The following is a 14,715-nucleotide window of genomic DNA, read 5'->3' on the forward strand; positions in this document are numbered from 1 at the left end:
TAAGAAAACGATTTAACTTTTAGAAATAGTTGTTTAAACATCGGTGATCAATTTTAAAAAATCAAACAATCAAAATTGTTATAAACAATGGCCATCACCCAACATCATTTTTCTAATTTTTTGTAATTTTTTAAGTAAATTCGAAATAAAAAAAAATCTGTGAGGTAAGAAAACGATTTAACTTTTAGAAATTGTTGTTTATACATCGGTGATCAATTTTAAAAAATTAAACAATCAAAATTGTTATAAACAATGGCCATCACCCAGCAACATTTTTCTAATTTTTTGTAATTTTTTAAGTAAATTCGGATTAAAAAAAAATCTGTGGGGTAAGAAAACGATTTAACTTTTAAAAATTTTTGTTTAAACATCGGTGATCAATTTTAAAAAATTAAACAATTAAAATTGTTATAAACAATGGCCATCACCCAGCATCATTTTTCTAATTTTTTGTAATTTTTTAAGGAAATTCGGAATAAAAAAAAATCTGTGGGGTAAGAAATCGATTTAACTCTTAAAAATTGTTGTTTATACATCGGTTATCAATTTTAAAAGATTAAACAATCAAAATTGTTATAAACAAAAAATGGCATCTACAAAAATATCTTAGATTTTTACTTTTTAGAGTAAATTCGAAACAAAAAATTCTTAGTGGGAAAAAAATTATGAGATTTTCTTGTAATCAAAATTTAAATTTAAGCAATTTGAATTGTTTTAAAAATTGTTAGGAAGTAGCTTACTCTTTGTATGACCCAGAACTAACGACGTGGACGTGATAAGCAACTAGTTCCTCTATTTTTTTTTTGTTTTTTATTTTTTTTTGTGTTTTTTTATATTATTTTTTTTTAATATAATGTTTTACATTTTTAGAAAATATTTTTTCTTGGTTCATTTTTATTATTCTAAATTTAAATGTTCTGTTAATTTGATTGAATTTGAGTAAAATAAAAATAAAATTTTTGTGAAACTGCAATGCATTATGTGTAGCATTTGTCATCATAGTCTTTACCTTCTGAATCTTCCGACTCCATGTCCTTTTCGTCATTATCTTCATCATCTGAAACATCAGATTGTATAGTTTGTTCTTTGTAATTTTTAACTTTTATGGTATCGGAATTTATGCTTACGTTCAAATTTGATAATTTCGAATTCAAAACTGTTTTTGTTTTTGTTAAATTATCTTTTTGTTGTTTTGGTTCGTTGTTACTGAATTTGTTTTTAACCTCATTGTATAAATGCTTAATTAATTGTATTGTTGATGTTCCACACTTTTCATTTTCAATTACATCCAACAAATTACTTTTATTAACCGACAGATTAGCTCAGTCGGATAGGTGCCTGGCGTTGGTGGTCGTTTAAGGACCAAGGGTATAAGTACCCTTGGTTCGCGCCCACTTGGCTTGGTATTTTTCCGGCACGTGAGATAATCTGAGCGGGAGGTTTGACGTCGAGGTATAATGATGTGCACCGTCGATTATTGTCCGGTACACACCATTAGAACTCGACTGTCGATAAACCGGTTGTACTCAGAGAGGTTTTCTACAGTTTCCCTCTTCTCTGGCGAGAAAACCCATTGACGGGTGGTCCAGGCGTAATGCGAGTACTCCTAATAAAGTCGGCTGTAGGCGCAAAATTAGGTTAATATATAGAAAATTTCTAAAGTAGAATGGTTATGCTTAATCCAAAAAAGTATTTCTCGGGGACTCTTGTCGAAGTGCGTAAGGCCAATAGGGCAGGAGTATAAACAATAAAAAAAAAAAAAAAAAAAAAACCAATTATTTGATTACACACGGAAAAAAATTAATCTCTAAACTTGAAATAATATTAATTTGAAGTCCAATGAAATATAAGTGTATCTAAATTAAACATTATAGTCACAATTACTGTGATAAGTTGTGTTTGATTCTGTCAAACTTTATACCAGAAAACGCCATAAATTCACATCTCTGATTTAGAGATTTGTTAATTTCACAACTTTTTTATATGAATTAGGTACATTGTGTTTTAAGTTAATCAGTGACAAAAAAGATTTAAACCATTTTAATTAATTAAGTATTAATTTTATCTTCAAATATCCAAATAAAAGCGAAGGTCTGTGAAGGAAGGTCTGTGAAATTTTAAGGTTACAATTGTCGCCCGACAAAATACGGCACTGACTGATTTAAATGACGTGAAATAGGTAAATAAACATTTTTCAACCACTTTTTCTCTAAACACAGACACTTTTTACAAAATAGGCCAACATACAATGGGTAAGAATCTTCTTAATAACCTAAATTCAAAAGATTGTTTAAATTCATGCAGAAACGCGGTTGTCAAGCGGTTGTAAAATGTAAAATTGGAAATGATTGGAAAGTAATGTAATGACAGACAACAAGAAGCGGATTACTGCCAGTCGCCAGAAGAGGGCAGAAGCATGCAGAGAGCACAATGGTCCAGCTGTTATATTCTTAGCATTACATCACTTTCTAATTTTACATTTTACAACCGCGTTTCTGCATGAATTTAAACCATCTTTTGAATTCAGGTAATTAAGAAGATTCCTACTCGTTGTATGTTGGCCTATTTTGTAAAAAGTGTCTGTGTTTAGAGAAAAAGTGGTTGAAAAATGTTTATTTACCTATTTCACGTCATTTAAATCAGTCAGTGTCGTATTTTGTCGGGCGATAATTGTAACCTACAAATTTTACAGACCTTCCAACGCCGTTAAAACAAAAAAATGAAATAAAAATATAAAATTCGTATTGTGTTTTAAAAATATCCAACTACTTTTTTATACTTGTCAATGTATAGTTCATACAGGGAAAACAATATAAATATTTTGTGAATAATTCTCACTCTAAATTGTGATAAATTATAAATTCTTATTACATCGAGTTATTACAAAAATTAGAATTATATAAATATACGACTAAAATTTTTAATATTGTTTATTCAAATAATATATTAGATTTGAATTTATTCAAGTAAGTTGATAGTTTAGAACATATGTTCCATATGTCATAAAATTTGAGATTCCTAATATCATTTTTAGGCATAAGAAATACGTGTTCTTCACAATACTAATATTCGGATTAGATATAATACCAAATTTCAGTTTTAGTGATCTGCTTACATCTTACGTCCGATTCCAGTAATAGTTTATGCCTAAATCTCAGATTTAATCTCTAATTTAGAGATTAATTTTTTTCCGTGCACATAAAAATCTTAATACCAAACTTGTAGAAAATAGAAAATTAAATACTAGAGATTAAATAAATTTGGCAAATCAGCTAGTTTATGCAAAAATAGTGTGAGGAACACTAATTTTTAATCATTTTGAAATTTTCTATTTTTTATGTTTAAGGGTGGAGTCCCATGGCACCGTTTTGCGTTGCGTTTTGTAACTAGGCCATGAGTGCAAATATAGCAAACATATATCTTCATCTCTCTCACACTCATTGCCTAGTTACAAAACGCAACGCAAAACGCTGCCATGGGACTGCACCCTTAAAATAAAATTCTGGAAACATTTTGTTGAGCATTAATTTTATGCTTTTGAGATCCCTTAGTTGCCTTTGTTTTTTTGGGAGGCGGCGATTCTATTGGAGAAGTTCGAATTTCCAAAATGTCATGGTCGCTTGCTGGTGTTACTTCTTCTTTGACGGTTTCCATATCTTCGGATTTTGTTTCCAGAAACGAAACTAATGCCGATGCACCCTGTTCTGTCTGCTCAATTTGTTTGGATGTTAAAACTGAAAAAAAATGTAAATAAAGATTTTATAATATACAATGCGATATTGTTAGAGTATTTTATAGATTGCTTACCTTCACACTGTTCAGAAGACTCTTGAAATTGGAGAACATCGTCGATTGAAAGAAGTTTTTGATTTGGTGAGAATTCTTCCAGCAAACCGGGTGGAAAAATAGGACTATCTTTTAAGGGGATCCCACTTATCGACATTGCAGATCTAAAATGATTAAAAATCTGCAACGACCGTTTCTTGGAAAATATAAGATATTATTACCTATAAATTTGGAAAACTCATTTTTTATCATGAATACACAGGATGAGTATTTTATTTGTTGTAATTATTTGAAAAAAATTATTGTTAGAAAGTTAAATATGGGCAGTTTCCCTGTAACACATCTTTGACTACTAGCTCAAACTGCAACGACCATTTCTCGAAAACAACGAAACAAAATAATTTTTCCATTTGGGAAATTTAATTTTGTAGGAAAATACGGAGGATGAGACTCATTTGCCATTCAGGAATAAATAAAAACTTTATTTTTTGTAAAGTGTATATGTGACAGCTGTTCGGTGGCACTTGATATTTAATTTACTAGCATTAACTTTTCTTTAACAATTTGAACAAAATAAATCTCTCTCATTGTGTGTCTTCATCACGAATGAATTTTTACTCAAAAAGAAAACATTATATTTTATTGTTGTTAATTTAAAGCTAAAAATAATCAAAATTTGTCAGTTTTGGAACCTTTGGCGTCATCTCTTGGTTCTATGAACTACTAAAAGCTGTCACATGTGTTCTTCTTGTTGTAAATTGCTATACAAAACAGTTTACATAAATTAAAGTTTTTTATTGTTGTTTTCATATGTAATGAATCTTATTATGTGTATTTTTTATTAAAATTAAGTTTGCTAAATGGAAAAATTATTTTGTTTTGTTGTTTTCAAGAAAAGGTCGTTGCAGTTTGGGCTCTTTGAAACTGACCATATTTAATTTTCTAACAATATATTTTTTTTAATAATTACAACAAATAAAATACTCATCCTATGTATTTATAATAAAAAATGACTTTCACAAATTTATAGGTCATAATTCCTTATATTTTTCAAGAAACGGTCGTTGCAGATTTTTAACCATTTTTGATCTGCATTGTCGGTATGTAGGATCCCCTTAAGCTTTGATTCATAACCGCCGGGGCTATCGATGACTCTGAATTCTCCATTGAAATTATTTTATTACCCACTTGGTCAAAGAAGATAGCTTCATTATTAAATCCTGCCAAAGATTGTGACTTTTCTTTTTTTTTTCTTACTCTTTCTTTTTCTTGCAGCTGGTATTGGCACATACTTTTCTGGATCTTGTGCCTGCTCTTCATAAGCTTTACGTCGTTGTTCCGTTCTACGTTTACTTTGACTTGGCTTCTTAACTTTAATATTACCTTTATCCTTTTCAGCATCCATAATACACACGCAATTGTATATAATTATACCAACAATGTGAATAAGTGCAATCGGAAAATAACTGATTCGTTTTACGTTCGATGAAAAGACTAGAACTACTGAAATTAATAAAGAGGTTAAAGTGTGGCGCAGAGAAATTGTTAGTATTTGCCGCTAGGAGAGAAATCTACTTTACCTTGCAACCAAGTAAACATTGAAGGCGCGAATTTCAAATTGAAAAAGGAAACTGCATATTTAAATATATTTTAAATACTTAATAAAAAGAATCGAAATGAAATATAAAATCAAATTCATATTGATAGTAACACAGCCCCACAAAAAAGAAAAATACCCTGCGCGAAAGTCCACAGTACCATACTCCTATGTATTTTGATGCGCTAAACTCGAATCCGAAGTCAGATTTGCTCCATCACGTCAGGATTTTTTTCTAACCTCAAAAAACATGTGAGATTTTATGTAATTTATGTAAAATACAAAATTTTTTGAAAATTGATTAGATTTGTCTCAAACTTGTTTCTCGGGGGTTTTTAAGATCGCTGATTACGAATCTGCAGTCAGTTTTTAAAAATTCAAAATGGCGGATGCAATATTGCGGACAAATTTAAAAAATTTGTTGGAATTTCACTTTACTTGGTATATAGGGGTTTACGGGGTCGCTGATTACAAATTTGCAGTCAGATTTTAAAAATTCAATATGGCGGATCCAATATGGCGGTCATTTTTTCAAAAATTGATTTATTTTGCATTAAAATGGGTATTCAGTGGTTTTTCGGATCACTGATCACAAATTTTAAATCAGACTTTAAAAATTTTTAACAACTGGTCCAATATGATTTGATATGCAAGCATTTTGGGAGTCGGTGAATTTAAAAGTTTCGAAAAGTTTGTTGGTAAACATTTATGCAGCAGGAAATGCAGTTTGTTGGTAACCTGAATGCCTAAATTAAAAGGTATTTATCGAGACGACATCTAGGAACATATCTAGAGAATTAGGCATAATTTCTGGATGAAGTTCAATTCAACAATTGCAGAATTCCTGTCTATCGTAGTAACGAAGCCAGCGAAGGCGCGCTGCCTTGCAGGGGGACGTTAGGGTGTGAGGATGATACATAGTGTGTCCGACGACGAGTTGACAATGTCCTTGTCAAAGTCGGAAAGCTCTCATACTTAGGCCTAGGGAGGTATGAGAGTTATCACCCCTAGGACGATGGACTCGCCTGCGATCGGACCAGGATCCCTAGCGTGCAGGCATTTTCCTAAATATCATGGCTTTCAAATATCAAAACAATACAAAACTTCAAACGCTTCAAAAGTTATTTTTGGAGTGTCAACGTCACAACATACATTTGACAGCAATGCAAATATATTTTGTTACGTATGCAGACAATTTGTTATCCCGAAAAATTGCAAATTAATTAATAAAAACATTAAAGAAATTTACAAAGATTGTTTTTATTTTGAGATAGTCAATCAGAATGAAAAATGGGTTCCACATATAATCTGCAGTTCCTGCTACACAATGTTAACTCGTTGGAATGATACGAAAGAGGATAAACACCTGAAGTTTAAAAAACCAACATTGTGGAAAAAACCATTGAATCGAGAAGATTCAAAATTTTTTTTTTTTTTTTGACTTTTGCATGACCAATGTAAAGGGCTATAATAAAAATAATAAAAAGAATATAATTTACGCATGTGTAGTATCTGTGACAAAACCCGAAATTTAAAGTCATTTAACTCTTTCTTCTGCAAATATAAAAATCGACAGTTCACGATTAGAGTATGTACTTTCCGATATAAGTGATGAGATTAGCAATATTGTAGAAGATAATGATGATATTTATATTCCAGATGGTTATTAGGAAGAAAAGGTTAAAGAAGGCTTTACGCAAGAAGAGCTTAGCAACCTCATCAGAGATTTGAAATTACCTAAAGATGGAGCAGAATATCAAGCTTCAATTTAAAAAAAGAAAAATTTGTTATCTAAAGGCACCACAGCATACTTTTATTGTGACAGAGAAAAGGAATTTTGGAAATATTTTTACAAAAGACGATGAACTTTCATTAGCATATTGTTCTGACATTAAAGGACTAATAAATGAATAGAAACCAAACGTATATGAAGATCAACATTGGAGGTTATTCATTAACTCTTCTAAAATAAGTCTAAAGGCAGTGCTAATTCATAACACTAATGTTTTTGCTTCAATTCCCGTAGCCCATTCCACTGAACTTAAAGAAGATTATGAAACTGTCAAATTAGTTTTGGAGAAAATTAAATATAAAGAACACAATTGGCAAATTTGTGGAGATTTTAAAATTATAAGTATCATGTTGGGCCAACAAGCAGGTTTTACGAAAACACCTTGCTTTTTATGTTTGTGGGACAGTAGAGATCGAAAAAAACATTACGTACAAAAAGAATGGCCCAAAAGAACATCCTTTACACCAGGTTTCAAAAATATTATAAAAAACCTCTAGTTGAACCTACAAAGGTAATTCCACCACCTTTACATATTAAACTAGGGGTAATGAAACAGTTTGTAAAGTCTTTAGATAAAGAAGGGAAATGTTTCAAGTACCTGGAACAAAAATTTCCAGAGATATCTGATGCGAAATTAAAGGAATAAATTTTTGTTGGGCCTCAAATTCGCAAACTAGTAAAAGATGAAAAATTTATCACAGTAATGAGTAAAAAGGAGAAAGCTGCATGGCTTAGTTTTAAGGGAGTTATTGAAACTTTCTTGGCAACCATAAAAGTGAGAATTGGGAACTAATAGTGAATTGTATGATCAAAAACTTTCAAAAATTGGGATGCTTGATGAGTTTGAAGCTCCATTTCCTACATTCACATCTAAGTTACTTTCCCAAAAATTTAGGAGACTACAGCGAGGAACAGGGAGAACGGTTTCATCAAGATATTAATGAAATGGAGAGCAAATATTAAGGCAGATGGGACGTAAATATGATGGCTGACTATTGTTGGATGCTAAAAAGGGATATTGTTCTAGGAAGAGTAAACTTAAAAAGAAAACCACAGCACAGATCTTTCGAAGACAAACGAGTCCGTTACCATAAACAGACATAAATAAAAATTACATTATTTTTAAATGGACATATTGATTTTTCAAAATCTAATTGAAGATTTGTTATCAGTGATCCGAAAAACCACTGAGTACCCATTTTAAAGCAAAATAAATCAATTTTCGAAAAAATGACCGTCATATTGGATCCGCCATGTTGAATTTTTAAAATCTGACTGCAAATTTGTAATCAGCGACCCCGAAAACCCCTATATACCAAGTAAAGTGAAAATCCAACAAATTTTTTTAATTTGTCCGCCATATTGGATCCGTCATCTTGAATTTTTAAAAACTAACTGCAGATTCGTAATCAGCGATATTAAAAACCTTCGAGAAACAAGTTTGAGACAAATCTAATCATTTTTTATAAAATTTTGTATTTTACATAAATTACGTAAAATCTGACATGTTTTTTGAGGTTAGAAAAAAATCTTGACGTGATGGAGCAAATCTGACTTACGATTTGTGTTCAGCGCATCAAAATATATAGGGGTATGGTACTGTGGACTTTCGCGCAGGGTACTTTTCTTTTTTTGTGGGGCTGTGTAATTTAACAAAAAATCATAAGAAAACTTTTTTAGAGCGTTAAATTTCCTATAAGAATACATATTTTTCATTGATGTAAAATGAAATATTTAACGAATAAAAAATTAATTTGTAAACAGTAGAAAAATCCCATGTATTTTAAATGGGAAATGTATCGTCTTTGGGGCAAGGTTTATTATGAATATTAAGGGTTTATTTTGGTCTGACATTTTGTTTTAGATGGTAAACTAATAATTTAGGGGGCGTCGCAAGAAATATAAACAACTTGGTAAATAACGGACACCCTAATATTTGTATTTCTGTCACTCCGTATGCGTATGACCGGTATTTATTTCCAGTAATAAATGCAAGGAAGCACATTCCTCGTTGGACAAATACGAAGTAATATCTCGTCAGTGATCCCGAAGTTTGGAAATCAGGAACTCGCAGTGTTAATGTTTCATGAAATAATAAATTGAAGTATCAGTCTTCTTATGATAAATCATTTGCTCTGACAAGCGATCTGACAGGTTCGCAAAAATTTCAAGATTTAATAAAAGAATATTTCTCGGAAGGAGAAAATAATCAGTAATTTCCGATTGGGCGTGATTATTATAAAAATTTAAAGTCTATTATTGACAAAGAAAGTTAACTTGTACGCGGCCAATAAAATGCCGCGTTACAGTACATTGTTTTTGATGATTGGGAAGCTAATAATCCGTTTGGTGCCCATGCAGGAACACAAAAAATAGGTTCGGTATATTTTTCAATGTTATGTATACCTCCAGAGTTTAGATCGAAATTGGAGAACATTTGCACCAGTAATTCATCAGTTTTAGAAAAAAAACCAATTATTGTAACAGAAAATTTGTTAGAAATATATGTTTGTTTCAAAATATTAATAGCTGATAATTTAGGAGTCAATCTAGCTGCAGGGTACATAATCTGAATCTAAATGATCCTTCAAAAACTGGTATTGCAGACAGATGTGTTTTTAACGAATTAAATTCTGTCCATGTTTTAAAAAATCTCGTATATGACATCATGCACGATATCGAAGAAGGAGTAATACCATTTAATATGTCAGATATTATTCTTAATTTAATTAATGACAAGTTCTTTACATTACAACAATTAAATAACAGACTAGGTGAGTTTGATTTTGGTATTGTTGATAGTGGAAATCGTCAAAAAAATTAAGTAAAGATAAATTATACGAAGGAAGATTAGGCTTCTCAGCCTCCGAAAATTTAACATTTTTTCAATACTTTGGTTTATTAATTGGAGACAAGGTGGAAGAAAATAATAAGTTTCGGAACTTATATAAATGTTTATATAGTATAATTAAAATATTATTCTCTCCGTCTTTCACTGAAGAGGATTTAAATTTTTTTAAAACGCCAATTACCGAGCATCATACGCTTTCTTTGAATTTATTTTAAAAAAACCTTTTAAGCCAAAACACCATTTTATGGAACATTACCCACGAGTCATGCGAGCAGTAGGTCCTCTGATTCATATTTGGTGCATGAGGTATGAGGCCAAACATGAAGAAGGTAAAATTGGTGCCCTTATCACAACATCAAGGGTTAATTTGCCTTTGACACTAGCAAAAAGGCACCAATTAAAATTATGCGACAGGTTTCTGAATAACAGCGGATTTTTTGATAAAATTACATTTGGAAAGGATATTACAGAAAATCTTGCGAATTCTTCTTTTTTAGAATATAACTCATTTTTGCCGGAATCATATTTATCAATTTCGTGGATAAAAATTAAAGGAATTAAATATAGTAAAAATATTATAATTGATGTTTCAGATGTACAAATTCCTCATGAGCCTAAGTTTTTTAAAATTGAAGTTGTGTTCACAGATAGAAAAAACCAACCTTGTTTTATTGACAAATCTTTGAGTATTAGAGAATTTTCTTCTCATGTAAATGCGTTTAATGTTAATGATACAGATCAATGTCTGTGTTTAATGTATAAAAATTTAATTAGTGTTAAAGTCTCTTGCGTATTAAAAGACATATATGGACGCCAATTTGTAGCATGGTATTGAGTGCAAATTATTTACCTATAAGCTACGAACGAATTTGTTTTATTTCGTTTTTAAGTAAAAATAATATAAAATATTATATCGTCACGTTCAAATCACGAGTTTTCTTTTATTTCAGTTTGAAGATTATATAAAACTATTTAAGTAGACATAAGATTTTGATACTTTAAAGGATAAAAACTGCTGCTTCATATATGCAAATAAGCTTTCTGTAAGACTGATTCTTGTAGACAAATTATAGTTTAATTAAGGAAGTACCCTCGGAAATAGAATTAACAGCGATTTTTTGATGAAACTTGGAATGATGGTAGATGTTGGTTTAAAAATATGTAGTTAAATTTTTAGAGGTCTGCACAATGTATAAGAAAAGTTATAAACAATTTTATACATCTCCGGCGTATTATGGTCACTTTATCTACCTGTACAGGCGCGTACTAAGTTCCCCCTTATAACACAGCAGTCAATAAAGTAACCATTATAGCCCTAGGGAGATAAAGGGTATATTATTGACCGCTCCCAGGTCAATAAAGTACCCTTTATCTCCCTAGGGCTATAATGATTACTTTATTGACCAGCTGAGTTATATGGGAGAACTTTTAACATGCACCGGTACAGGTAGCATAGAGTAACCATAATACGCCTTTGTTGTATAAAGCAAAGTATGGAACAAGGGAGGTAACCTCGTTTATGACCTCGCACAATATTGAAAAACTCGGACGTACCTACCTTGTTGCATAATGTACTATTATGTTTTCACATTTTACATTGTGTCTTATGGGAAAATGCACTTTCATGATCTTTAAAATTCAAATGTGAGAAAAATGACAGCGAGATATTGATGTAACTTTTTACAGTTAAAGCTAAAGAACTTAAAAAAATTAATTATTAAAAAAATTAATTAAAAAAAATTAATTATTTTGTATAAAAAACACCTTTTTTATCAATCAGAAGTTACTAAGCACGACACTTGGCAACGTTGCTCCTTAGAGGCACTTATATAGGATATAGGTTATGGTAAAAAAAGCGGGAGAGGCGAAACATTTAAAATTTTAAATAGATAGATTTTTTACAATTTTAACAATATTATTATTAAATATTATTAATATTAATTTAATTTTTTGATTATGGAAAGTTTAGAAAAATTAAAAGTAACACCGAATTAATAATTTAATCTAAATAAAAAGAAATAAATTTTAAAAATTACAAATAGTTTTAAAAAAATTTCATTTGAATTATTATATACTATTTGAATAATAAATTTGATAATGAAACTTTTTGTAAGAACTCAATTTAACGATGTTGTGCAATTTCATACAGTGTGGTCGACTTTTAAAACTAACTGCTTGAACGCGAAACGTAATTCTAAAAGGATTTTTCTCCCTATTTGGACAGTTATTAAAAATGAGAAAAAATATCAGATATTAAATGAATTTTTGTTCTGTCATTTTATGCACAAGAAATTGAAAATCCAAAATAATACACGACGTCAGGAAGTAAAATGAGAAAATTTGATGTGCCCATCAGGTGCTGCCCTCTGGCGGTAATTTTATGTACCGCACATTTGTTTAACTTTTTTCTATTATTTTACTTTCTGTCGTTGTAAATGAAAATAAATCTTTTACTTTTTGTGGCAAATGAAACATAAAATATTCAGGATATCTAGTATTTTTTCCGATTTTGCAAAAACTGTCTGCATTAAAAGAAAAATCATTTTCAATTTTCAAATCAAGATTTCTCGATAAAGTGCAACTAACAGTCATCACCCAACAAATACGGCACTGACCGGTTTAAATGACGTGAAATTGGTAAATATTCATTTCTAACAAATTTTTCTCTGTTTACAGGCACTTTTTACAAAATATGACAACCTACAATCGTCACAAATGTTTTTAATTATCTGAATTCAAAAGATTTTGTTAATCCATGCAGAAACACGGTTGCAGCATTGGAATTACCGTAGCAATGTAATGCGAATTATTTTGACAGCTGAGCCTTTTCGCTTCCTGCATGCTTCTGCCCTCCACTAGCAAAATTGCTGTAACACACTTCTTGCCGCCTGTCATTACATTACTTTTGTATTTCTAATCCTGCAACCGCGTTTCTGCATGGATTGACAAAATCTTTTGAATTCAGACAATTAAAAACATTTGTGTCAATTGTATGTTGTCAGATTTTGTAAAAAGTGCCTGTGTGCAGAAAAAAACTCTTTCGAAAGCAATTGTTTACTAATTTCACGTCATTTAAACGATGCAATGCCGTTTCTCTTGGGCGATAACTGTAAGTCGCACATAACCTACAGATTGCAGAGACCATCGAACGCTCAGAACATTTAAATTAAAATTCCAAAAGTATTTTTTTAAAGACTATCAGAATTTTCTGAAATATTATCTAACATGGTTAATAGCAATAACAGACGACGCGAAATGAGACCGGAGGAAGCATATTACAATGTTGCCAAGCGTTGCATTAGTACTACGTGAGTAAATTGAAAACTTAAATGGTAATTGCATTGACTCACAATGCAGAGAGGGTTTTTCCTTAAGCATTGATTTAAAAAAGTTAATACAAAAATATCTGTGTTTTATATGTAAAAGCTCCTTATTAGCATAAATTTTATAAATAAATTGAAGTTGTTTCTTTATAGACTAGAAATATTAACCATCCTTTATCGACAAATGTTTGGTAATAGAGAATTTTCTTACCAATTAAATATGCTTAATATTAATTATTCGAATCAAAGGCTATGTACAATCTGCAAAAATTTAGTCTGTGTTAAAGTATTTTGTGAACTGAAAAACTACTTGTATAATTCTTTTTCATTTAATTATTTCTTTAATAAAGTTAAAAATACAACAAAATTTGTATGATTAATTTTTTTCAATTCATTTTAATTTTTAATAAAATCATAAATTAATGTGTTTTTCTAGTAATGTTTTAAATGATTTTGAAGAATACATGAAATCAATTATGATATTGTTTAATTATTTTAACAAATATTATTCATTTGTTTATAATTAAATTTTTTCAAAATTAAAATCACATATAAAAAAATTTGATTTAAATTCATATTCTATTATTATTTTTGTTTCTTGAGAATAAATAATGTATTTCTTTAAAATTTAAATCAAATAAATAAAAAGAAATTTTACAAAAATTTAATTAATTTATATACAATAAATTATTGAAGACTTATTAATTTATTAATAATTTATTAAATTTGTTAACGTTCTTATATTTAATTTTTTTTAATTTATTAATTTTAAAAATTTCATTTCTTTAACAACTATAAATTTAAATTATTTTAATTTAATTTTAATTTAATTCATAATATTTAATTACTGTTGCAGGAGAAGAAGGTCCTAATAAAAACGAAAAAGATCAAAATAATGAGAAGAGGGAAAAGCATATATCTCATCATGATAATGTAAGGAAAACAAAATCAACAACTGGTGGGAGCAGACAGATTTATGACGTACGACCAGGTCATTCTAAATCATCTGAATGGGTTAACAAAAATTTTAATCAAAATAAATATTTTTTTAATCATAACCGAAATCATAGGCATTATCACCACTATAAAAATGTTTTATCCAAATGGAGAAAAAGTAAGTATCATCCTCATACTAATATATAGTAGCATAATTTATTTGATAATAATTTTTTTTAATTAAGTTAAATGAAAATTCATTATAAATTCATAATATTATCTATTTTAGATAATAAACGTGGAAGCAAATGGGGGTGGAAACATTGGAATCTGAGGAAGCAAACAAAAGTTGAAAATAATTTGAAAACAATGTTTTCGGCTATGCTAAAAGCCGCAAAACAAAATTAAATAAATATAATCTAAAAAATGT

Source organism: Leptopilina heterotoma, unplaced genomic scaffold (genome assembly GCF_015476425.1).
Source record: "Leptopilina heterotoma isolate Lh14 unplaced genomic scaffold, ASM1547642v1 Lhet_66, whole genome shotgun sequence".
In the NCBI taxonomy this organism is placed as follows: Eukaryota; Metazoa; Arthropoda; class Insecta; order Hymenoptera; family Figitidae; genus Leptopilina; species Leptopilina heterotoma.